Below are 24,315 nucleotides of genomic sequence, written 5' to 3'. Positions count from 1 at the left end.
CTAGGACTAAATCCCACCACCCACCAATCAATGGAGGGAAAAACAAACACAAAAATAAACAGCAAAAAGGGGAAAAAGGAAAAACAATAACTTATCTTGAGAGGGAATCTTCAGAATGTACAGCAACAGTAGTCTGAAGCCACAACAAGGAAAAACAACAACTTATCTTGAGAGGGAATCTTCAGAATATACAGCAACAGTAGTCTGAAGCAACATGCACTCTTCAGCAAGCAACTTCTCCAAGTGAAGAGTATAACCCGCACTGGAGGAATGAGAGTCCCCACGTTCTAAAGGCCCTTAATTAGCAGCTGGAGGAAAAGCTCCCCAACCTGGCAAGGAAACTGAAAAAAAACCTAAATCAAGCCCTTAAAGGGACAGCGTCCATTAACATCTGGACGATTGTCGGGCTCTTCTGCATGTGGTCCCAACAGCAGCACCTAAAGATCCAGACACATCTGTGACAGGTTGGGGGCGTGGTCTAATGGCAGCCAATCAGAGACACAGAAGTAGCGCTGCAGCAGTGGGGAAACACGGTAAGTATGTACTGCTTTAAACCTTTTGCTTACTTTTTTTTTTACAGTGGCCAATCACAGTCATGACAATACTTGACATGGCTGTGATGGTTGGGGAGAGGATGGATTTTGCTATACAAACATTTACCTATCCTTGGCAAGGTCACTGACTTTTGTGGTAAATGTTCGGATGTCCGATCCCACTCCGATCCGACCAAAGATTTTATGTGTTTAACATTTTCCGATGTTTGTCAATCGGGATAGCTCATCTCCAGTCTCCACCCTTGCTTGGATTTTTGGGAATTGAATCTGATTACCATCCAAGACCCACATCCTTTTCCTCTGATTCTGGATTTATTCAACCAGATTGTGGGAGCTAAGTGGTTCTCCAAGTTGGACTTAAGGGGGGCTTACAATCTGTTTTGTATCAGAGAAAAGGATGAATGAAAACTGCTTTCAATACACCTGAGAGGTATTTTGAAAGTTTGGTCATGCCATTTAGTCTCATTAATGCCCCTGACATTTTCCAACATTTTGTGAATTATATTTTTCACCACTCCGTGGGCAGGTTTGTTGTGGTTTATTTTGATGGTATCTTGATCTACTCACCTGATATAGAGACACATCAGATACATGTAAAACAAGTATTTCAGGTCTTCAAGGAGACATACAATTTATGCGAAACTGGAAAAGAGTGTTTTCGTTGTCCAAGAGATGCTATTTTTGAAGTACATGTTCTTGTCTTTAGAGTTCTATATGAATCCTGAGAAGGTCTGTACGGTACTTGATTGGAATCATCCAGAAAACCTGAAGGCATTGCAGAGCTTTCCAGGGTTTACTAACTTTTACCGGAAATTTATTCAGAATTATTCAGTAATTGTGAAATTTCTCACTGACATTACTAAAAATGGGTCGACTGTCTCTAAAAGGTTGGACTCTGCCCAATAACCTTTTTTCTCTTTAAAGATATGTTTTTCCACAGCACCTGTACTCATCCAGCCTGATGTTTTACAATATTTGATTGTAGAGGTGAATGCATTGAAGGTGGGGGTTGGGGCTTTGTTTTCATAGAGACCGTTTCCTGGTAAAAGGCGTCTATGCGCATTTTTTTTCCAAGAAATTGTCCTTAGCAGAAAGAAGCTATGATGTTAACAATGGATAATTCTTTGCAATACAATTGGCTTTAGAGCAGTGTTTCTCAACTCCAGTCTTCAAGACCCACCAACAGATCATGTTTTCAGGTTTTCCTCAAGCAGGCTTTCAGGATTTCCTTAAGGTTGCACAGGTTGTGGAATTATTCCCTGTCTAATATCGAGGAAAACCTAAAAACATGTTCTGTTGGTGGGTCTTGAGGACTGGAGTTGAGAAACACTGCTTTAGAGGATTGGCATCATTGGTTGGAGGTGGCAGTCCATACCTTTACCATAATCACAGACCATAAAAGCCTGTAATAACTAGAGTCTGCCAAATGTCTCAATACTAGTTAGACTAGATTGTCTCATGATATCAAAATCTGAACAGCATGATGGAGAGAACTTTTTAAATACCAATCCTAGTTGAAACCCCAAATTTATTGTGGTGATTCATGGATAAAACACCTGTAGGGAATTTTGTCATTAGCTCCTTGTTAAAGAACAGCAAGTTGTGCAAAAAGTACTAAAATATTTAACAGTTGGACATGCGCATTCAAAAGTTTAGTGAGGATCACATTTAGCTCACCTGAAAAGGTTAGAGCGCATTATAGGATCATCCTTAAATTTCACCCTCCACATCATGCTGTTCACATTTTGATATCATGAGAACAAGAAATCCCTAAACAATTGATCTACAGTTCGTCGCCATTGCAAGGCTTCAAGCAGGATGTTCTCAGATGGAAGAAACCTCTGCACTTAGAATGTCTGCTAAACCTGCAGGTGTAGGGACTAGAGCAGACCTGGGCAAGGGGCGGCCCGCGGGCCACATCTGGCCCGTCTACCGTCTGTGACCGGCCCGCCTAGGTCAGGGCGTCTCCTTGCTGGCCGGTCAGTGATGAGGGCAATCTGACCTGTTGTCCGGAGCTACAAGCTCCAGGAGGCCCCTGGTCAGATTGCCTTCATCACACACTGCGTGCCAGGCAGGGAACAGTCCTGCAGGTCCGCACAGTGCAGGCAGCGGAACACAGGAATCTCTCCTTGTTTCCCTGCCCAGCACCTTTCTCTGTGACACACACGTGCGCCCTGATGCGCGCGTGTGTGTCATTTGAAAAGTTCCTGCCCGGCAGGAGAAGAAGCGGCAGCAGCCGGGGACTGTACGGAGAGAAGCAGCGGCGGGGACCCTTATGGAGAGAAGCAGTGGTGGGGGCCCGTACAAGAGAAGCAGCATGTCATCGGGGGCCCGTACGGAGGTGCCTGAGGAGGGAGAGGTGAGTGGTGACTAGTAACCTGAGGGGACAATGGGGGGCGGGTTAACTGATGACTAATATTTGGGGTGTAGTGATGTAGCATATGGGAATGTAGTTTTACAGGTGTAGAATATAGGGGTCTAGTGATGTATATGGGGATGTAGTGATGTACATTACAGATGGATATAGGGGTGTAGTGATGTATATTACTGGTGTATATGGGGATGTAGTGATGTATATTACAGGTGTAGTATATAGTAGTGTAGTGTAGAGGTGTAGTATATTACAGGTGCAGTATATATGGATCTAGCGATGTATATTACAGGTTTAGTATATAGGGGTGTAGTGATGTAGTATATGGGGATTGTTTGTGTATATATGTATATTGTGTGTGTGTGTGTATGTATATACATGTATGTGTGTATATATATATATATATATATATATATATATATATATATATATATATATATATATATATATATACGTACACAGTATATATATATATGTGTATTTGTGTGTGTGTGTATATATATATGTATATATATATTAAAAAGTGTGTGTATTTACACTATATGCAGCCTTGTCTCCATAGAAGGGGGGACCAGATACAATTTGTTGCACAAGGGCCCCAAGCTGTCAGTGTCCGCCCCTGCTGCTGAGAGCAGACACTTGATTGTGGAGCTCCCGATATTGGCTCCGTGTGGAGCTCAAAAATATCTAGAGCGGGTCTGGTTCCTCGAATCAGCGCAGAGAAAAGCCCGTAATTGCGAGTGGTACTGGAGTTACATCGGGTACCACGCACTCCCTCCCTGCCCCCTGCAGCGGCGTGCCACCATTACAGGGTTTGATTGCGCTTCTCCGGTACCTGTTTGCATACGGAGAAAACACGAATCTGTGAAATAAAAATATTTTCCATATCTACCTGCTTTCTTCGGCTCTGCTGCCTCCCGCTCATGACCCCCGCTCATTCATCGATTATTCACCGCACTCAGGACCGGACACAGCATTGCTGAGGACATCACCGCTGGGACAGGTGAGTATTCTGCAAGCACAGTGACATCCAGGAGATCATCGGAGTTTCCAATGAACTCTGATGACCCCCCCCTGCGACACCCGCGCTACAGCTTCACAGGTTCATCAGAGTTAATTGGGAACTGTGATGAGTCCCTGATGCTGTCCCCGCGATGCTCTGGCTTCAAGGTTCTCACTACACACACACACACACACACACATATATACACATATGTATACACACAAAGCAGACACTCATGGATAAATCAAGCACATATACATGTATAGCGCACATGCATGTATACACTGAACACACACTCTGCTGTATACTCACCCATCGATGCGGTCCCCGGCACTGAAGTTCCCCGCGATGCTCCCGCTTCCAGCTCCACAAGGCACTGAATATTCTGAGAGTATAATGAGCGGGGGCCAGGAGCGGGAGGCAGCAGAGCCGGAAACAGCATCGCTGGAGAGAGGTAAATATAGAAAATATTTTTATTAAAAAGACCCATGTTTTCCCTGATACTTGTCACACTGATGTCACACGGATCACATCAGTGTGCGATCCATGTGACACCCGTGCTACCGGTGAAAAACAGACATGTCTGCGTGTGTGTATGTGCGGGGCCATAAGGGGTCACACAGTCCTTGTGAAAACATGGACGTGTGAGTAACAGCAAATAACAACATGGGTACGTGTGGCATCCATGTTAAAAACGGATGTCACACATACCTGAAACACGGACGTCTGAAACCGGCCTAAAGTTGACAATTTTCTAAAGTGAACAATCACAAGTTGATTAAAGTTCATCATCTCATTAAACAATGATGTAATTAGGTCCTCCATATTTTCATTGCATCTTTGTATTGTTTAACTTACTGCTTGTTTATGAAGGGATAGTACGTATATACACTGTATACAGTACTGGGTAACACTGAGTTAATTATATAAGTCCAGCCCTCTAAAACCACCCCAATTTCTCATGGAGCCCCATGGGAAATTTAATTGCCCACCCCTGGACTAGAGGCTGCTCACCAACTAAAACAGAGTCCGAGCATCAGCAGCAACGAGGGGGCCCATAAGGAGGATTGAGCCTGGAGCCATATTCATTGGTCCTCGCTGACAGAAAACGGGCCAGAAAGTGGAGAAAAGGCAGTTGCGACTTCCCTGGATGAATCCCACGGTACTTTAAGTCAGGGGTTGTCCAAAACAAGAAGTGCTGGTAAGGCGAGTTAGCGGTTACCCTTAAACCAGCCTGAAGTATACCTGGTTCCATCTGGTCTATCTCAGCATCGCCCGGGTTACCTCACAAAACCAGCTGAACGTGAGTAAACAAGTTGAAAGACTTTCTGGACTGCGACTGAGTTATTCTGCGACCTGTTGTTCCACACACCAAAGCCCCTGGGACCAGCCTCACTCACGGGAGGCCATACCACCAGACTGCAGACACCATCAGCCCCAGACACTCATTAAACCTGCAGTGGTGGTCACCCATAACCCTGACCACAAACCGTGAGTGGCGTCACGACTCCCATGTAAATAAACCTGACATACCTGTTACCAGTGGTAATCAAGTGGAGCCCCTGTTGCGTCCCAGAAGGTGGAGTGAAGTCCCTGAGGCGACCGCTGCAGGTGGGCGACACATATGTACATTATATATACATATTATTCCACGCTTCTGCATGGGCTAATAAGGAGTCCACTCTTTTCACATTTAATCTGTGTGTTGATTATATTCTTTTTATAAATCCGTTGAACCTATGGGTGTGTGTCCATACGGGCTTACACCTGCTGCTTAGGATTTGGGCTACTCAGTTGTGAGATTTTTTTTATATATATATATATATATATATATGTATGTAACAGTTGTAGTACCCGGGCGTTGCCTGGGATAGTAACTGTCTCCCAGTCTCTGTGTGTCTCTGTCTGTCTTGCTGTCTGTCTCTTTCCTTGTCTGTCTGTTTCTATCTCTCTGTGTTTGCATCAGTCTATCTGTCTCAATATCTGTATCTGTCTGTTTCTCTCTGTCTCTGTCTTTTTGCCCGTCTGTCTCTTTGCCCGTCTGTCTCTTTGCCTGTCTGTGTCTTTGCCCGTCTGTCTCTTTTCCGTCTGTCTCTTTGCCCAGCTGTCTTTTTGTCCGGCTGTGTTTTTGCCGGCTGTCTCTTTGCCCGGCTGTCTATTTGCCCGGCTGTCTGTTTCTAGGTCTGTCTCTTTCCCAGTCTGTCTCTTTCCCGGTCTGTCTCTTTCCCGGTCTGTCTCTTTCCCGGTCTGTCTCTAAAATGTTATGTGCCTAAAAATGGTACCAATAGAAATGTCAATTTGTCACGTAAAAAACAAGACCTCACATGGATGTCTCTCGAAATGCAACGTGGCATCCCCTATCTATTCCAGACAATTGTGTGCTCTAAAATTCAATTTGAGCTCCTTCCCTCCCGAGCCCTGCTGTGCACCCAAAACAATTGATTTCCACCACATATGGGGTATCGTGTTAATCAGAAGAAATTGAAAAATACATTTTATGTTGCATTTTTTCCTGATACTCTTGTGAAAAAAAGTTATCTGGTTGAAATAACAGTTTTGCATTTTTCATTTTCACACCTCCAGTGTTATAATATTCTGTGAAGTCCATGGGGGTTCAAGGTGCTCACTAAACTTCTAGATATATTCCTCGACGTGTCTATTTTCCAAAATGGGGTCACTTGTAGAAGGAGCTCCACTGTTTAGGCACCTCACAGGTTCTCCAAATGCAATATGGTGTCCGCTAATGATTGCAGCTAATTTTGCAGTCAAACGGCACCCCTTCACTTCCGAGAGCTGCCATGCGCCCAAACTGTAGATTTCCACTACATTTGACATATCAGAGTACTCAGGAGAAGTTGCAGAAGAAAGTTTATTGTGCATTTTTTCTTGATACCCTTGTGAAAAAGTAAGCTATATGTGTAACGCCTGCCTGGATCAACAGACTCAGACAGACTGTAATGGACAGACTAGGGGCAAGCCCCTCACCAAGCAGGACCCCCAGAACCTTGAAACCCTTTAACCCCTATACAGGGATTTGGAATTACACAGGGTACTGGAGATTTCTACCTGTGGAAGGCTGCAGTCCGACAGAGTAGTCGTCAGACAGGGTCAAACCAGGAATAGTAGAACAGGGACAGAATCAGCAGGCAAAGATGTAAACAGAAAACGTAGCAGTGGTCAGATCCGGGTCGGGCAGCGAGGTACAAAAACAGCAGGCAGAAGGGTAGTCAGGAAACACGCAGAAATCACAGGAATCAAAATACAAACAGCACATAAGCCAGGAGTACGGCACTATCTCTGGCAGTGGTCATGTGACAGGAGGGGGAATAAGAAGGGTGTGGTGTCTTCCCATTGGCTGTAGCTAAATGCTGGCAATTTCAGCTGGAAGACACATGCCACCCACAGTCAGCCAGCAGTACTGCAGATCCCAAGATAACCCAGCCCAGTGGATGATCGGAGCCTGCGCCCACCGGTGCCGCTGGCATTGACTCCTCTCCCATCACCAGCACCATCCATGGCAGGAACACGGCGTCGCCTGGCGATCGGAGCAGAAGTCGCTGGAGCAGACTCCGGCGGTGACGTAACAGTACCCTCCCCTCCACGAGGGGCCTCCGGACCCTCAAAACCCGGCTTCCCAGGAAATTGGAGGTGAAACCGCCGGACCACACCCTTAGCATGAATATCGCTCCCAGGGACCCATGACCTCTCCTCAGGGCCGTATCCCCTCCAATGCACCAAATAGTGTACTACCCCTCTGACAATACGGGAATCAAGTATTCTCTGCACCTCATACTCCAAGTTACCTTCAACCAAAACAGGAGGAGGGGGGGCACTGACTGGGTGAACAGGGACACGATATAACTTGAGGAGGGACTTATGGAACACATTCGATATCTTAAAGGACGGGGGGAGTTGCAGGCGGAAAGCTGTGGGATTAATTACCTCGATTATCTCGTAAGGTCCAATAAATCTCGGACCCAGCTTAGCAGAAGGGACCTTGAGTTTAATATTCCGTGTGGATAACCATACCTTGTTCCCAACTCCAAGACTAGGGCCCTTGGAACGTCTCTTGTTAGCAGAGGAGGCTTGACCAACGTTTGCCTTCTTCAGGTTCTCTTTCACCGCAGACGAGATAGCCTTCAATTTGTCCACAGTTGATTCAGCCTCAGGAGTATCCACCACAGCGGAAGAAAAAGAACCAAAACGTGGATGCAACCCTAAATTGCAGAAAAGGGGGTAGTCTTGATGGATTCCTGATACTGATTATTGATGGCGAACTCAGCTAGCGGCAGATATTCCACCCAGTCAGACTGATGGTCAGACACATAACACCGGAGATATTGTTCAAGGGTTTGATTGGAACGTTCGGTCTGACCATTGGTCTCTGGGTGGTAGGCAGATGAAAAAGATAGCTCTATATTGATCTTTTTACAAAACGCCCTCCAGAATTTCGAGACGAACTGTGTTCCTCGGTCAGAAACAATATTTTTCGGAACCCCGTGTAATCGCACAATATGCCTAATAAACAACTTGCTAAGAGTTTCAGAATTGGGTAATCCGGACAGAGGAACAAAATGACACTGTTTGCTGAATCTATCCACTACTACCCAGATACAGGTCTTCCCTTCTGAGGGTGGAAGGTCAGTGATGAAGTCCATGGAGAGATGCGTCCAAGGGCTTACTGGAGTAGGTAGGGACTGGAGAAATCCGTCAGGGCGGGTACGGGGTGCCTTGGCTCGAGCACAAGTTTCACAAGCCAGTACATATTCCTTACAATCTTTCGCTACGGTTGGCCACCAAAAATTCCTGGTTACTAATCGGAGAGTATTGCCAATACCAGGGTGACCTGCCAGCACAGAATTGGGGGATTCCTGGAGTACCCATAGGTGAAGTGAGGGGGCAACAAACAGTTTATGGACAGGAGTGGTTTCAGGAGCTTGGTCTTGGGTATTATGGACCTCTTCTATCAAATCTATAGAAACAGATGACATAATAATGCCTTTAGCTAAAATATGCACTGGTTCAGAGTTTTCAGACTGAGAGGGACAGAAGCTATGGGAAAGTGCATCAGCTTTTGTGTTCTTGGTGCCGGGCCGGAATGTTACCACAAAATCAAATCTAGAGAAGAACAATGCCCACCTAGCCTGCCTAGGATTGAGTCTCTTAGCAGATTCCAGATTAGTGAGGTTCTTATGGTCTGTGATGACTGTGACCTTATGTTTGGCGCCTTCGAGGAAGTGGCGGCATTCCTCAAAGGCCCATTTAATTGCCAACAGCTTACGATTACCAATGTCATAATTTCTCTCTGTGGGAGAAAACTTGCTGGAAAAGAAGGCACAAGGACGAAGCTGAGGGAGAGACGGAGTACCTTGTCATAGCACCGCTCCCTCTCCAACCTCGGATGCATCGACTGCCACAATAAACAGACGCATAAGGTCAGGCTGAACCAGAATTGGGTCTGAGGAGAAACATTCTTTTAATTTTGAGAAGGCATGGATTGCCTCTGGCTTCCAATTAACCACATCAGCCCCCTTTTTAGTCAAATCGGTGAGGGGTTTGGCAATTTTGGAAAAATCTCTAATGAATTTGCGGTAATAATTAGCAAACCCAAGGAAACGCTGCAAGGCTTTCAAAGACTTGGGTTGCACCCAATCCTTAATCGGTTGAAGCTTAGAGGGATCCATGCGGAAGCCTTCTGCAGACAATATATAACCCAGGAAATTAACCTCTGCCTAAAAAAAAACATATTTTTAATATTTAGCAAATAGGGAGTTCTCCCTGAGTCGCTGGAGTACAGTGCGGACATGTTGGACATGTGACATAAAATCAGGAGAATAAATCAGGATGTCATCCAGATAAACCACCACATATTGACCACAAATATCTCTGAAAATGTCATTAACAAAATTCTGAAACACAGCCGGTGCATTACTTAATCCAAAAGGCATTAACAGGTACTCATAATGTCCCTCTCGAGTATTAAATGCTGTTTTCCACTCATCCCCTTCTCTGATGCGGATTAAGTTATATGCTCCCCTCAGATCCAGCTTGGTGAACCACCGGGCTCCTATGAGCTGGTTAAACAGATCAGGAATGAGTGGCAGGGGGTACTGATTCTTTACAGTAATAGCATTAAGCTCACGCTGGTCAATACAAGGTCTGAGGCCACCATCTTTCTTATCAACGAAAAAGAATCCAGCGCCGACTGGTGACCTGGATGGTCTGATAAACCCTCTCTGCAGACTGTCTGCTATATAATCTTTCATGGCCTGATGCTCCGGACTAGAAAGATTATACATTTTACCCTTGGGGAGTCGGGAATTGGGGACCAAATCTATGGGACAGTCATAATCTCTGTGCGGAGGTAATTTTTCAGATTCAGATATAGAAAAGACATCAGCAAAATCCCTGAATGCAGGAGGTATGAAGATAGGTTCAGCTCTAGTCAGGTTAACAGATAACGACAAACACGTCTCCTGACACTCAGGGCTCCAGCGCACTATCTCACCCTCGTCTATGACCGGATTATGTTTGCGCAGCCATGGCATGCCCAATACGACTGCTGACATCAGATTCTCAAGAACAAAAAATGACACTGTTTCTACATGCAGAGCCCCCACAAGCATGGAGATCTCTGGAGTTACAAAAGTAACCACACCCTGTGTGAGAGGTGTACTATCAATAGCAGAGATTTTAATAGGAGCATTCAATCTTAGCAAAGGCAAACCCAGCTCTTCTGCTACAATAGTGTCTATGAAATTAGCCACAGAGCCACAATCAACAAAGGCCTGCAGCCGTAAAGATTTTCCCTGGTGAGACAATGACACAGGTACCATTAACCTCATAGGGTCTGCAGGAAGTACCTGGTCGCCTGAGTGAGTATCCTGGAGCTCACTCAGATGTGGCTGCTCCTTTGGAAAATTGCCTCAGAGATCCAGGCTCTCCATTATCGGCTCCACCACATGATTTGTTCCCTTGCAGTCGACAAGACTCTGGAAACGATGAAGTAGGTGCTGCAGGGGCTTGGACCTGAGCAGACCTGAGATCCTGTACTTGCTGGGTAAGTCCATGTATAAGGCCAGAAAGGGTGTGCACCTGATTTAGCACAGCATGGAGAGAATCCATTTTTTTCCTCTCCTTGTTAGAAGGCCAGAGATAATGTAACGCCTGCCTGGATCAACAGACTCAGACAGGCTGTAATGGACTGACTAGGGGGAAGCCCTTCAACAATCAGGACCCCCAGAACCCTGAAACCCTTTAACCCCTATACAGGGATTTGGAATTACACAGGGTACTGGAGATTTCTACCTGTGGAAGGCTGCAGTCCGAGAGAGTAGTCGTCAGGCAGGGTCACACCAGGAATAGCAGAACAGGGACAGATTCGGCAGGCAAAGACGTAAACAGAAAACGTAGCAGTGGTCAGATCCGGGTCAAGCAGCGAGGTACAAAAACAGCAGGCAGAAGGGTAGTCAGGAAACACGCAGAAATCACTGGAATCAAAATACTAACAGCACATGAGCCAGGAGTACAGAACTATGTCTGGCAGTGGTCATGTAACAGGAGGGGGAATAAGAATGGTGTGGTGTCTTCCCATTGGCTGTAGCTGATTGCTGGCAACTTCAGCTGGAAGACACATACCACCCACAGTCAGCCAGCAGTACTGCAGATCCCAAGATAACCCAGCCCAGTAGATGATCGGAGCCTGCACCCACCGGTGCCGCTGGCATCGACTCCTCTCCCATCACCAGCACCATCCACGGCAGGAACACGGCGTTGCCTGGCGATTGGAGCAGAAGTCACTGGAGCAGACTCCAGCGGTGACGTAACAATATGGTTGAAGTAATAATTTTGTGTTAAAATTTTTTTTTTATTATTTTCATGCTTCAGCGATCTAAACTTCTGTAAATCCCCTGTGGGTTCAAGGGGCTCACTAAACATCTAGATAAATTCCTTGAGAGGTTTAATTTCCAAAATGGGGTCACTTATAGGGGAGCTCCACTGTTTAAGCACCTCAGGGGTTTTCCAAATGCAATATGGCTTCTGCTAATGATTGCAGCTAATTTTGCAGTCAAATGGCGCCCCTTCGCTTCCAAGTCCTGTAGTGCGCCCAAACTGTAGATTTCCACCACATATGACATATCTTCGTACTCAGGAGAAATTGCAGAATAAATTTTATTGTGCATTTTTTCTTGATACCCTTGTGAAAAAGTAAGCTACATGGTTGAAGTAACAATTTTGTGGTAAATTGTTTTTTTTTATTTTCATGCTTCAATGTTCTAAACATCTGTGAATCCCCTGTGGGTTCAAGGGGCTCACCAAACATCTAGATAAACTTCTTGAGGGGTTTAGTATCCAAACTGGGGTCACTTGTAGGGGAGTTCCACTGTTTAGGCACATTATGGGGTCCCAAAACGTGACATGGCATCCGCTAATGATTCCAGCCAATTTAACTTTCAAAAATAAAAATGTCGCTCCTTCCTTTCCATGCCCTGCCATGCACCCAAGCAGTAGACTTCCACCACACCACATATGGGGTATCTGCATGCTGAGGAGAAATTGCACAATACATTTTATGGTGCATTTTATCTGGTTACCCTTGTGAAAATGCAAAATGTGAGGCTAAAATAACATTTTTGTGGGAAAAAGTAAAATTTTCATTGTTTCCTTCTACATTACTTTGGTTCCTGTGAAGCACCTAAAGGGTTAATAAACTTCTTGGATGTGATTTAGAGCAGTAAAAAAGGGTGAAGTTTTTAGAATGGTGTCACTTGTTTGAAAAATTACACTGATGTAAAGTACCATGTGGGAAATGTTATTTTGTAACTGTTTTTGTAGTATAACTTTCTAGTTTAATGTCATAAAAATTAAAAGTTTCAAATTGCAAAATTTTAAAAATTTTCGCCAAATTTCCAATATTATTACAAATAAACGCAAAAGATATCATCTTAATTTTATGCCTATTCTGAAGTACAATATGTCTCGAAAAAACAATCTCAGAATCACCGGGATCCGTTGAAGCGTTCCAGAGTTATAACTAGAGATGAGCGAACCGGTCCCGGTTCGGCTCGAGGTCGGTTCGCCGAACGGAGGTCCCGTTCGAGTTCGGCTCGTTGAACGTTCGACGAACCGAACTCGAACTGCATAGGAAACAATGGCAGGCAATCAAAAACACAGAAAAACACCTAGAAAACACCCTCAAAGGTGTCCAAAAGGTGACAAACAACTCAAACACATGGGAAAGTGACAAGGACATATACTCATGCGAAAACAAAACAGCTGGACAAGGAAAAAGAGGAGGACACACAGATATAGGCATGGCACGCCCTTCTAAAATCATGTAAAACACCGCAAGGTGACTCCAAGCGTAGTCTCCCTTTTTTCCAAAAATTGCGCCCCACACACACCCACCCCTTCAGTGGCAGCACTTGTGCCCTAGTTGTACACTTCACAGCTAGATTTGCATCAAGCACATTCAAAAATACGCTATTCTTAACCGTACCCAGGATGACACCGGGGTAGGTAGCAAAGTCTTTCCTGATCCCAGCTCTGTTCATCTTGGCTTCTTTTAAAAACACAGCAAGCAAGGGTTACTCCAAGCGTAGTCTCCCTTTTTTCCAAAAATTGTGCCCCACACACACCCACCCCTTCAGTGGCAGCACTTGTGCCCTAGTTGTACACTTCACAGCTAAATTTGCATCAAGCACATTCAAAAATACGCTATTCTTAACCGTACCCAGGATGACACCGGGGTAGGTAGCAACGTCTTTCCTGATCCCAGCTCTGTTCATCTTGGCTTCTTTTAAAAACACAGCAAGCAAGGGTTACTCCAAGCGTAGTCTCCCTTTTTTCCAAAAATTGTGCCCCACACACACCCACCCCTTCAGTGGCAGCACTTGTGCCCTAGTTGTACACTTCACAGCTAGATTTGCATCAAGCACATTCAAAAATACGCTATTCTTAACCGTACCCAGGATGACACCGGGGTAGGTAGCAAAGTCTTTCCTGATCCCAGCTCTGTTCATCTTGGCTTCTTTTAAAAACACAGCAAGCAAGTGTTACTCCAAGCGTAGTCTCCCTTTTTTCCAAAAATTGTGCCCCACACACACCCACCCCTTTCAGTGGCAGCACTTGTGCCCTAGTTGTACACTTCACAGCTAGATTTGCATCAAGCACATTCAAAAATACGCTATTCTTAACCGTACCCAGGATGACACCGGGGTAGGTAGCAAAGTCTTTCCTGATCCCAGCTCTGTTCATCTTGGCTTCTTTTAAAAACACAGCAAGCAAGGGTTACTCCAAGCGTAGTCTCCCTTTTTTCCAAAAATTGTGCCCCACACACACCCACCCCTTCAGTGGCAGCACTTGTGCCCTAGTTGTACACTTCACAGCTAGATTTGCATCAAGCACATTCAAAAATACGCTATTCTTAACCGTACCCAGGATGACACCGGGGTAGGTAGCAAAGTATTTCCTGATCCCAGCTCTGTTCATCTTGGCTTCTTTTAAAAACACAGCAAGCAAGTGTTACTCCAAGCGTAGTCTCCCTTTTTTCCAAAAATTGTGCCCCACACACACCCACCCCTTTCAGTGGCAGCACTTGTGCCCTAGTTGTACACTTCACAGCTAGATTTGCATCAAGCACATTCCAAATCCACAAGCATTTACTCTCCCCAGGATGACACAGGGGTAGTAAATTCCTTCTGGATCCATGACTTGTTCATTTTGATGAACGTCAGTCTGTCCACATTGTCACTGGACAGACGCGTGCGCTTATCTGTCAGCACACACCCAGCAGCACTGAAGACACGTTCAGAGACAACGCTGGCAGCTGGACACGACAAAATCTCCAAGGCGTAACTGGAGAGCTCTGGCCATTTTTCTAGATTTGAAGCCCAAAAGGAGCAAGGCTCCATTTGCAAAGTCATGGCATTGATGTTCATTTGGAGATACTCCTGTATCATCCTCTCCAGCCGTTGACTATGTAAAAACGGGGATGAAAGGAGACGGGTTTTTCAGCCGCGCTATGAACCACACCGTTGAAGATTCCTTAAGATATTTTTATTGAGCCATTCCAACGCGTTTCAAAGGCATGACCGCCTTCTTCCTCAGGGAATAGAAATATACCAATACAGAAAAAAACAGGGTTTAAATAGAAATTTCACAGAGAGGCCATATTGCGGAAAATGACCTCATTGCCCCATGACTCATAGACACGAGGAGTGAATCTACGTCATGATCAGAAAAAAAGGGGGGGAGGAGAAGGGGAGGAGGGATGAAAGAAAAAAAGAGAATTTTTTTTTTTTTATTTAATGCATACAAGTCTTGCATGCTTTAATGAATTGAATAAAAGAAGATTCATGTCAAGCAAGGTGATACAATAAAATAATTATATGGTGTATGGGAAAATATATATATATGGTGGAAACTATAATAGAAAAGATGAAATGAAGAAATAAAATTTGTTTTATCAAAAATTGTGTGTTCATTTATGTGTGCTTTATAATTGTATTTCTTTGGAAAATAAAAATGAAAAATAAATGAGGGGGAGGGTTTTTTTTTGGGGGAGAGAAAAAGGAGGACTTGAACCTACAGGAGAGGCATCAGAACGAACAGAGAGAGGCTGCCTCATTCACCATTACTCTGCCCTAGGAGTATACTGAAAAACAGAGGTTCAAATGGGATGTCATCAGAAAATCCTCATCTACCTGGTTTCACAGTAATATATATATATATATATATATGTATGTGAACGTTCTAAAATTCTATCCCCATTTTATTTGGGGATAATGTGAGGAACGTGAATAAAGTGGTTGGATATCTACAAGGGCAGTGCACCCGAAGTGTAGGCAAAAACAACAGGGAGCGCTTACACAGAGAGCGGATTCTTTGTAGTGAAAGGTGAAATGGGTTCAGACCGTGGGAAAAAAATATAAAGCGCATGCGCGGTGTGAGAGGAGTCAGCGATTTCTCATAATGAAAGGTGATGTGAGCTCAAAAGGGATGTGAAACACGAGAAAAAGCATACTTAAGTGAAACAGTAATGTGAAAACCCCAATATTTCACAGGAGTGAAGTGTAGAGAGGGCATCCCTGCTTTGTTATAGAGAGGAATTTCTTATACTGGAGTCAAACATGCTACGATCTGTGGCTCATGAAAGCTATTAAAAATATAGAAACTATTTATCTATTATATATAATCATTGTATTATTGGAAAAAACGAAAATATCTGATATATGAGAAAAATTATATATATGGTAAGGATATAATAAAAATAAAGAAATGAAATAAAAAAATGTTTTATCAGAAATTGCGTATTCATTTATGTGTGTTTCATGAGTGCATTCCTTTAAATAATGAAAAGAAGGGGGGGGATATTTATTTGGGGGAAAGGAAAAGGATGAGGGCTGGAACCTACAGAAGAGGCATCGGGATAAACAGAGAAAGGGTGCCTCATTCACCTTTACTCTACCCTGGGATTATACTGAAAAAACAGTGGTTCAAATGGGATGTCCTCAGAAAAAACTTCATCTATCTGGTTTAATAGTAACATATATATATATATATATATATATATATATATATATATATATATATATATATATATATATATATATATATATATATATATATATATATATGCATGTGAATGTTCTGAAATTTTACCCCCACTTCATTTGGGGATCATGTGAGGAACGTGAACAGACTGATTAAATCTCTGAAAGGGCAGTGCACACGCAGTGTAGGTTAAAACAACAGGGAGCGCTTGCGTAGAGAGCGGATTCTTTATGGTGAAAGGTGAAATGGGTTCAGACCGTGGGAAAGAGATATGAAGCGCATGCGTGGTGTGAGCTGAGTCAGTGGTTTCTCAAGATGGGAGGTGATGTGACCTCAAAAACATTGTGAGGACATGAAAAAAACGCATGTTTAAGTGGGGCAGTGATGTGAAAACCCCGATATTTCACAGGGGTGAAGTGTAGAGAGGGCACCCCTGCTTTGCTATGGAGGGGAATTTCTTGTGCTGGAGTCAAACATGCTACGATTTGTGACTTATGAAAGCTATATAAAATATTAAAAATTATCTTTTAAATATGATCATTGCATTATTGGAAAAAACTAAATGTCGGGAAAAAAACAAGTGTATTAAAATAAGATGCATTCTATACTGAAAGGGATCCCAAAGGTAAAAACACATAGGCTCGTGTGAGGCCTTGCAATGAATAGTGTGATCGTGATCAAAGAGGAGAAATGTATAAACAGACATATTGATGTGAGAGTGCTGCTTGTGAAGGATATAGACGGGCAGGGAGACCGTCGATCTGGTCGACAATTGGATGATGGAATAGAATATAATATATATATATGAATGAGTAAAAGTATTTAGATATAATGGAATATAATAAATATAATGAAAGCGTTGGAAAGGTACTAAAAACTGAAAAAAAGGGGCCAAATAAAATCCAGATGATATCTGTTGTAAAAACAATGAGCCCCATAAAGTGAAAAATTGGGTATATAAAACAAGGCATATAAAAACATCCACAAGGGTTTAACATAGAAGCACGTACATATAAAATTATACATGCATATACATATACACACATATATATACATATAAAAATATAAAATATTTTAAAACTGAGAATTAATTCCATATTCAGAAAGGAATATCCCCTTTAATGAAAGGAATTTCTTCTTGAGTACCAAGAGTATATCTAATGCAGAAAAGGAACTCTCAGCAATCTAGTAGTCCCTGGAAATACAATAAAAGCTGGCATTTGGAGATAGGTTAGAGGAGGAGGAGTTTATAAAAAGGAATTAATAGAAAAGATCAGTAACTTCATTCAGCCCAAAGGGCTTCAGAGTATTCAGCCTGTGGATCCAAAAGGTCTCCTTCTTACTTAAAACCTCCATCCTGTTGCTGATATTCGGAGGGATCTGCTCGATGGGGGTGATCTTAAAATCAAAAGACTTATTGTGCTGAACCATGCAATGTTTCGAGAGACCATGTAGCATAAAACCTATCCTTATGTTATGGCGGTGTGAATTTAATCTATTATGGAGGGCCTGGCTGGTCCTCCCTACATATTGTTTACCGCACAAGCAATCTAAAAAAATTTCAGAGCCCCCCAGGGAGCCAAAGGTAGTTTTCTTGTGCTGAATACTTCTGCAGCACAAACAATTTTGCAGGGACCCTCAAAAGACGTTTTCTGGAAAAGGAATACCCCAAGACTTTGATCCAGAAGGCCTTTCAGGGGACTCATAGACTCAAACAAAATGATCTCATTATACCCAAGAGAGACCAGCCTACTCCAGAGTCTTCCCACAATAAGAAGTCATCAGAGTTCACTTTGAATTTCATAACCACATACAGTAGGGATAATGGGGTCATAAGGGATACGCTTCTTAAACATTGGGACATCCTGCAGAATGATCCCATCCTCAAGCCTGTTCTGCCCACCAAACCAGGTGTTACCTTCAGGCGGGCACCCACAATTAAAAATATTGTAGCACCAAGTCGCCTGAGGACAAAGCCGGTGGTTTCCAAAGTCACCCTCCCAGATGGATCATACAAATGTGGCACAAAAAATTGTTTGTGCTGCAGAAGTATTCAGCACAAGAAAACTACCTTTGGCTCCCTGGGGGGCTCTGAAATTTTTTATATCAGAAACCATCTAACTTGTCAATCCGATTATGTGATCTATTTAGTAGATTGCATGTGCGGTAAACAATATGTAGGGAGGACCAGCCAGGCCCTCCATAATAGATTAAATTCACACCGCCATAACATAAGGATAGGTTTTATGCTACATGGTCTCTCGAAACATTGCACGGTTCAGCACAATAAGTCTTTTGATTTTAAGATCACCCCCATCGAGCAGATCCCTCCGAATATCAGCAACAGGATGGAGGTTTTAAGTAAGAAGGAGACCTTTTGGATCCACAGGCTGAATACTCTGAAGCCCTTTGGGCTGAATGAAGTTACTGATCTTTTCTATTAATTCCTTTTTATAAACTCCTCCTCCTCTAACCTATCTCCAAATGCCAGCTTTTATTGTATTTCCAGGGACTACTAAATTGCTGAGAGTTCCTTTTCTGCATTAGATATACTCTTGGTACTCAAGAAGAAATTCCTTTCATTAAAGGGGATATTCCTTTCTGAATATGGAATTAATTCTCAGTTTTAAAATATTTTATATTTTTATATGTATATATGTGTGTGTATATGTATATGCATGTATAATTTTATATGTACGTGCTTCTATGTTAAACCCTTGTGGATGTTTTTATATGCCTTGTTTTATATACCCAATTTTTCACTTTATGGGGCTCATTGTTTTTACAACAGATATCATCTGGATTTTATTTGGCCCCTTTTTTTCAGTTTTTAGTACCTTTCCAACGCTTTCATTATATTTATTATATTCAATTATATCTAAATACTTTTACTCATTCATATATATATATATTATATTTTATTCCATCATCCAATTGTCGACCAGATCGACGGTCTCCCTGCCCGTTTATATCCTTCACAAGCAGCACTCTCACATCAATATGTCTGTTTATACATTTCTCCTCTTTGATCACGATCACACTATTCATTGCAAGGCCTCACACGAGCCTATGTGTTTTTACCTTTGGGATCCCTTTCAGTATAGAATGCATCTTATTTTAATACACTTGTTTTTTTCCCGACATTTAGTTTTTTCCAATAATGCAATGATCATATTTAAAAGATAATTTTTAATATCTTATATAGCTTTCATAAGTCACAAATCGTAGCATGTTTGACTCCAGCACAAGAAATTCCCCTCCATAGCAAAGCAGGGGTGCCCTCTCTACACTTCACCCCTGTGAAATATCGGGGTTTTCACATCACTGCCCCACTTAAACATGCGTTTTTTTCGTGTCCTCACAATTTTTTTGAGGTCACATCACCTCCCATCTTGAGAAACCACTGACTCATCTCACACCACGCATGCGCTTCATATCTCTTTCCCACGGTCTGAACCCATTTCACCTTTCACCATAAAGAATCCGCTCTCTACGCAAGCGCTCCCTGTTGTTTTAACCTACACTGCGTGTGCACTGCCCTTTCAGAGATTTAATCAGTCTGTTCACGTTCCTCACATGATCCCCAAATGAAATGGGGGTAAAATTTCAGAACATTCACATGCACATATATATATATATATATATATATATATATATGTTACTATTAAACCAGATAGATGAAGTTTTTTCTGAGGACATCCCATTTGAACCACTGTTTTTCAGTATAATCCCAGGGTAGAGTAAAGGTGAATGAGGCACCCTTTCTCTGTTTATCCCGATGCCTCTTCTGTAGGTTCAAGCCCTCCTCCTTTTCCTTTCCCCCAAATAAATATCCCCCCCCTTCTTTTCATTATTTAAAGGAATGCACTCATGAAACACACATAAATGAATACGCAATTTCTGATAAAACATTTTTTTATTTCATTTCTTTATTTTTATTATATCCTTACCATATATATAATTTTTCTCATATATCAGATATTTTCGTTTTTTCCAATAATACAATGATTATATATAATAGATAAATAGTTTCTATATTTTTAATAGCTTTCATGAGCCACAGATCGTAGCATGTTTGACTCCAGTATAAGAAATTCCTCTCTATAACAAAGCAGGGATGCCCTCTCTACACTTCACTCCTGTGAAATATCGGGGTTTTCACATTACTGTTTCACTTAAGTATGCTTTTTCTCGTGTTTCACATCCCTTTTGAGCTCACATCACCTTCCATTATGAGAAATCGCTGACTCCTCTCACACCGCGCATGCGCTTTATATTTTTTTCCCACGGTCTGAACCCATTTCACCTTTCACTACAAAGAATCCGCTCTCTGTGTAAGCGCTCCCTGTTGTTTTTGCCTATACTGCGGGTGCACTGCCCTTGTAGAGATCCAACCAGTTTATTCACGTTCCTCACATTATCCCCAAATAAAATGGGGATAAAATTTTAGAACGTTCACATACATATATATATATATATATATATATTACTGTGAAACCAGGTAGATGAGGATTTTCTGATGACATCCCATTTGAACCTCTGTTTTTCAGTATACTCCTAGGGCAGAGTAATGGTGAATGAGGCAGCCTCTCTCTGTTCGTTCCGATGCCTCTCCTGTAGGTTCAAGTCCTCCTTTTTCTCTCCCCCAAAAAAAACCCCTCCCCCTCATTTAGTTTTCATTTTTTTTTTCAAAGAAATACAATTATAAAGCACACATAAATGAACACACAATTTTTGATAAAACAAATTTTATTTCTTCATTTCATCTTTTCTATTATAGTTTCCACCATATATATATATTTTCCCATACACCATATAATTATTTTATTGTATCACCTTGCTTGACATGAATCTTCTTTTATTCAATTCATTAAAGCATGCAAGACTTGTATGCATTAAATAAAAAAAAAAAATGTTTTCTCTTTTTTTCTTTCATCCCTCCTCCCCTTCTCCTCCCCTTCTCCTCCCCCCCTTTTTTTCTGATCATGACGTAGATTCACTCCTCGTGTCTATGAGTCATGGGGCAATGAGGTCATTTTCAGCAATATGGCCTCTCTGTGAAATTTCTATTTAAACCCTGTTTTTTTCTGTATTGGTATATTTCTATTCCCTGAGGAAGAAGGCGGTCATGCCTTTGAAACGCGTTGGAATGGCTCAATAAAAATATCTTAAGGAATCTTCAATGGTGTGGTTCATAGCGCGGCTGAAAAACCCGTCTCCTTTCATCCCCGTTTTTACAGTAACCACTTCTGACGGGGTCGCTGCTGAACCAGCTCAGCACTCCCATACGCTGTTATAGGGGTTGTGACTATCACAACCAGACCAGGTGAGTGCATCTCTTCACTTTTTTATACCCAAATATCGGGTAAGACCCTATTGCGCCCTTGTTTTCCCTACCACAGATTCTGCCGTTGACTATGTGTCAGACTTGTTGTCTCTGGTGGACTTGCAAAAGAGGGTCTAAAAAAATTATGAAAAGATTCCATAAAATTGCTGTTACCAGCACCAGATACGGTCCTACTGGTACGTGTAGACTGTTGAAGATGACGAGACCGTCCCATGTTTGTCAAGTTACAACTGGGAGATTCACTCCCTGCACCTGCACGGTTGTTTGGTGGAAAAGCGGATCTAAGATCGAGTAACAGCTTCTGCTGATACTCCTGCATACGTGCGTCCCTTTCTATGGCTGGAATTATGTCACAAAATTTGGACTTGTACCGGGGATCTAATAGTGTGGCAAGCCAGTAGTCATCATCACTTCTAATTTTGACAATACGTGGGTCATGTTGGAGGTAGTGCAACAAGAAGGCACTCATGTGTCTTGCGCAGCCATGCGGACCAAGTCCACGCTGTGTTTGTGGCATAGAGGTGCTAACCGTTCTTTCTTCCTCTGACATCTCCCCCCAACCTCTTTCAACTGAAATTTGACCAAGGTCTCCCTCATCTGCTGAGTCTTCCATGTCCATGGACAGTTCGTCCTCCATTTCTTCATGTCCTCCTGCACCTTCCTCAATATCTCGCCTGCTACCATGCGCCCTTGTTCATTCCTGTCCCCCATGCTCCCATGCCTGGCGCCTTGGTGATGATGAACGTCTGGACCTTGGTGATGTTGTTGTGTCTTGCGCATATGAATCCTCCTGTAGTTCATCCCCTTCCTGTTGTCCCACCCCCTGACTCCGAATAGTGTTTAGCGTGTGCTCCAGCATGTAAATGACTGGAATCGTCATGCTGATAATGGCATTGTCAGCGCTAAACATATTCGTCGCCATGTCGAAACTGTGCAGAAGGGTGCATAGGTCCTTGATCTGAGACCACTCCATCAGGGTGATCTGCCCCACCTCTGCATCTCGTTGGCCCAGGCTATACGTCATGACGTATTGCACCAGGGCACGGCGGTGCTGCCACAGTCGCTGTAACATGTGGAGAGTTGAATTCCAGCGTGTCGCCACATCGCATTTCAGGCGATGAACCGGCAGGCCGAAAGACTTCTGGAGCGATGCAAGTCGCTCAGCTGCGGCGCTTGAACGGCGGAAGTGAGCAGACAGTTTTCGTGCCCTGTTCAGAAGGCCATCTAGGCCGGGATAGTTTGTTAAAAATTGCTGCACGACAAGGTTCAACACGTGAGCCATACAAGGTACGTGTGTCACCTTGCCCAGGCGAAGGGCCGCACCCAGGTTTGCAGCATTGTCGCACACGGCCTTACCAGGCTGCAGGTTGAGTGGAGACAACCATTTATTAAACTCGGACCGCGGAGCTGACCACAACTCCTCAGCTGTGTGACTCTTATTCCCAAGACATGTCAAGCTAAAGACCGCCTGATGCCGTTGCGCTCTGCTGCCAGCATAGTAATGAGGGGTGCGTGATTCCTTCTGCGCAGTGAGAACGCTGGTGGCCTGACCAGGCAGGCTTGGGGCGGAGGTGGAGGACCCAGATGAGGTGGAGGATGCAGAAGCAGTGGCGGAACTTGGACAGACAGAGGATTGACACACAAGTCGTGGGGACGGCAAGACTTGTGCAGCAGACCGTTCACCATCTATCACCATAGTTACCCAGTGCCCAGTGAGCGACATGTAACGTCCCTGTCCATGCTTACTGGTCCAAGAATCGGTGGTGAAATGCACCCGTTCACACACAGAGTTTCTCAAGGAAGCGGTGATGTTGTGTGCGACATGCTGATGTAGCGCGGGCACACCTTTCATAGAGAAGTAGTGGCGACTAGGCATCTGGTACTGGGGCACAGCGACAGACATAAGGTCTCTAAAATCCTGTGTGTCCACTAGGCGGAAAGGCAGCATTTCTGTAGCCAACAGCTTACAGAGGGATAGAGTCAACCTCTTAGCTTTGTCATGGGTCGCAGGAAATGGCCTTTTATTTGTCCACATCTGAGGGACAGAGATCTGGCTGCTGTGTGTAGACGGTGTTGAGTAGGGTGTCCCTGGAAAAATGCAGGTTTGTGAGGAAAGTGCAGGCGGAGACATGATGTTGCCTTCATCCAAAGTTGGTGCTACCGATGTCTGAGAGAGCTGTACACACTCACTTGTTTCCCCTTCCAAAACAACTGACGACCTACCAAGCAAACTGCCTGTTGCGGTTACAGTGGTGGAAGTTGTGGGTGGAAAAACAGGTGTGACAGCTGTCCCCACAGTCCTAGAAAATGACGAGTGCGCAGATGCACTGGAAGGGGCAGGCGGTGGATGGTTCGCTCCGCTAGGCCGCATTGCAGCACGGTGAGCTTCCCACCGGGCCATATGATATTTATTCATGTGACGATTCATGGAAGAAGTTGTCAAACTGCTGAGGTTTTGACCTCTACTAAGAGAACCATGACAAAT

This window comes from Anomaloglossus baeobatrachus, chromosome 2 (genome assembly GCF_048569485.1).
Source record: "Anomaloglossus baeobatrachus isolate aAnoBae1 chromosome 2, aAnoBae1.hap1, whole genome shotgun sequence".
NCBI classification, from domain to species: domain Eukaryota; kingdom Metazoa; phylum Chordata; class Amphibia; order Anura; family Aromobatidae; genus Anomaloglossus; species Anomaloglossus baeobatrachus.
Note: the sequence above shows the minus strand (reverse complement) of the source record.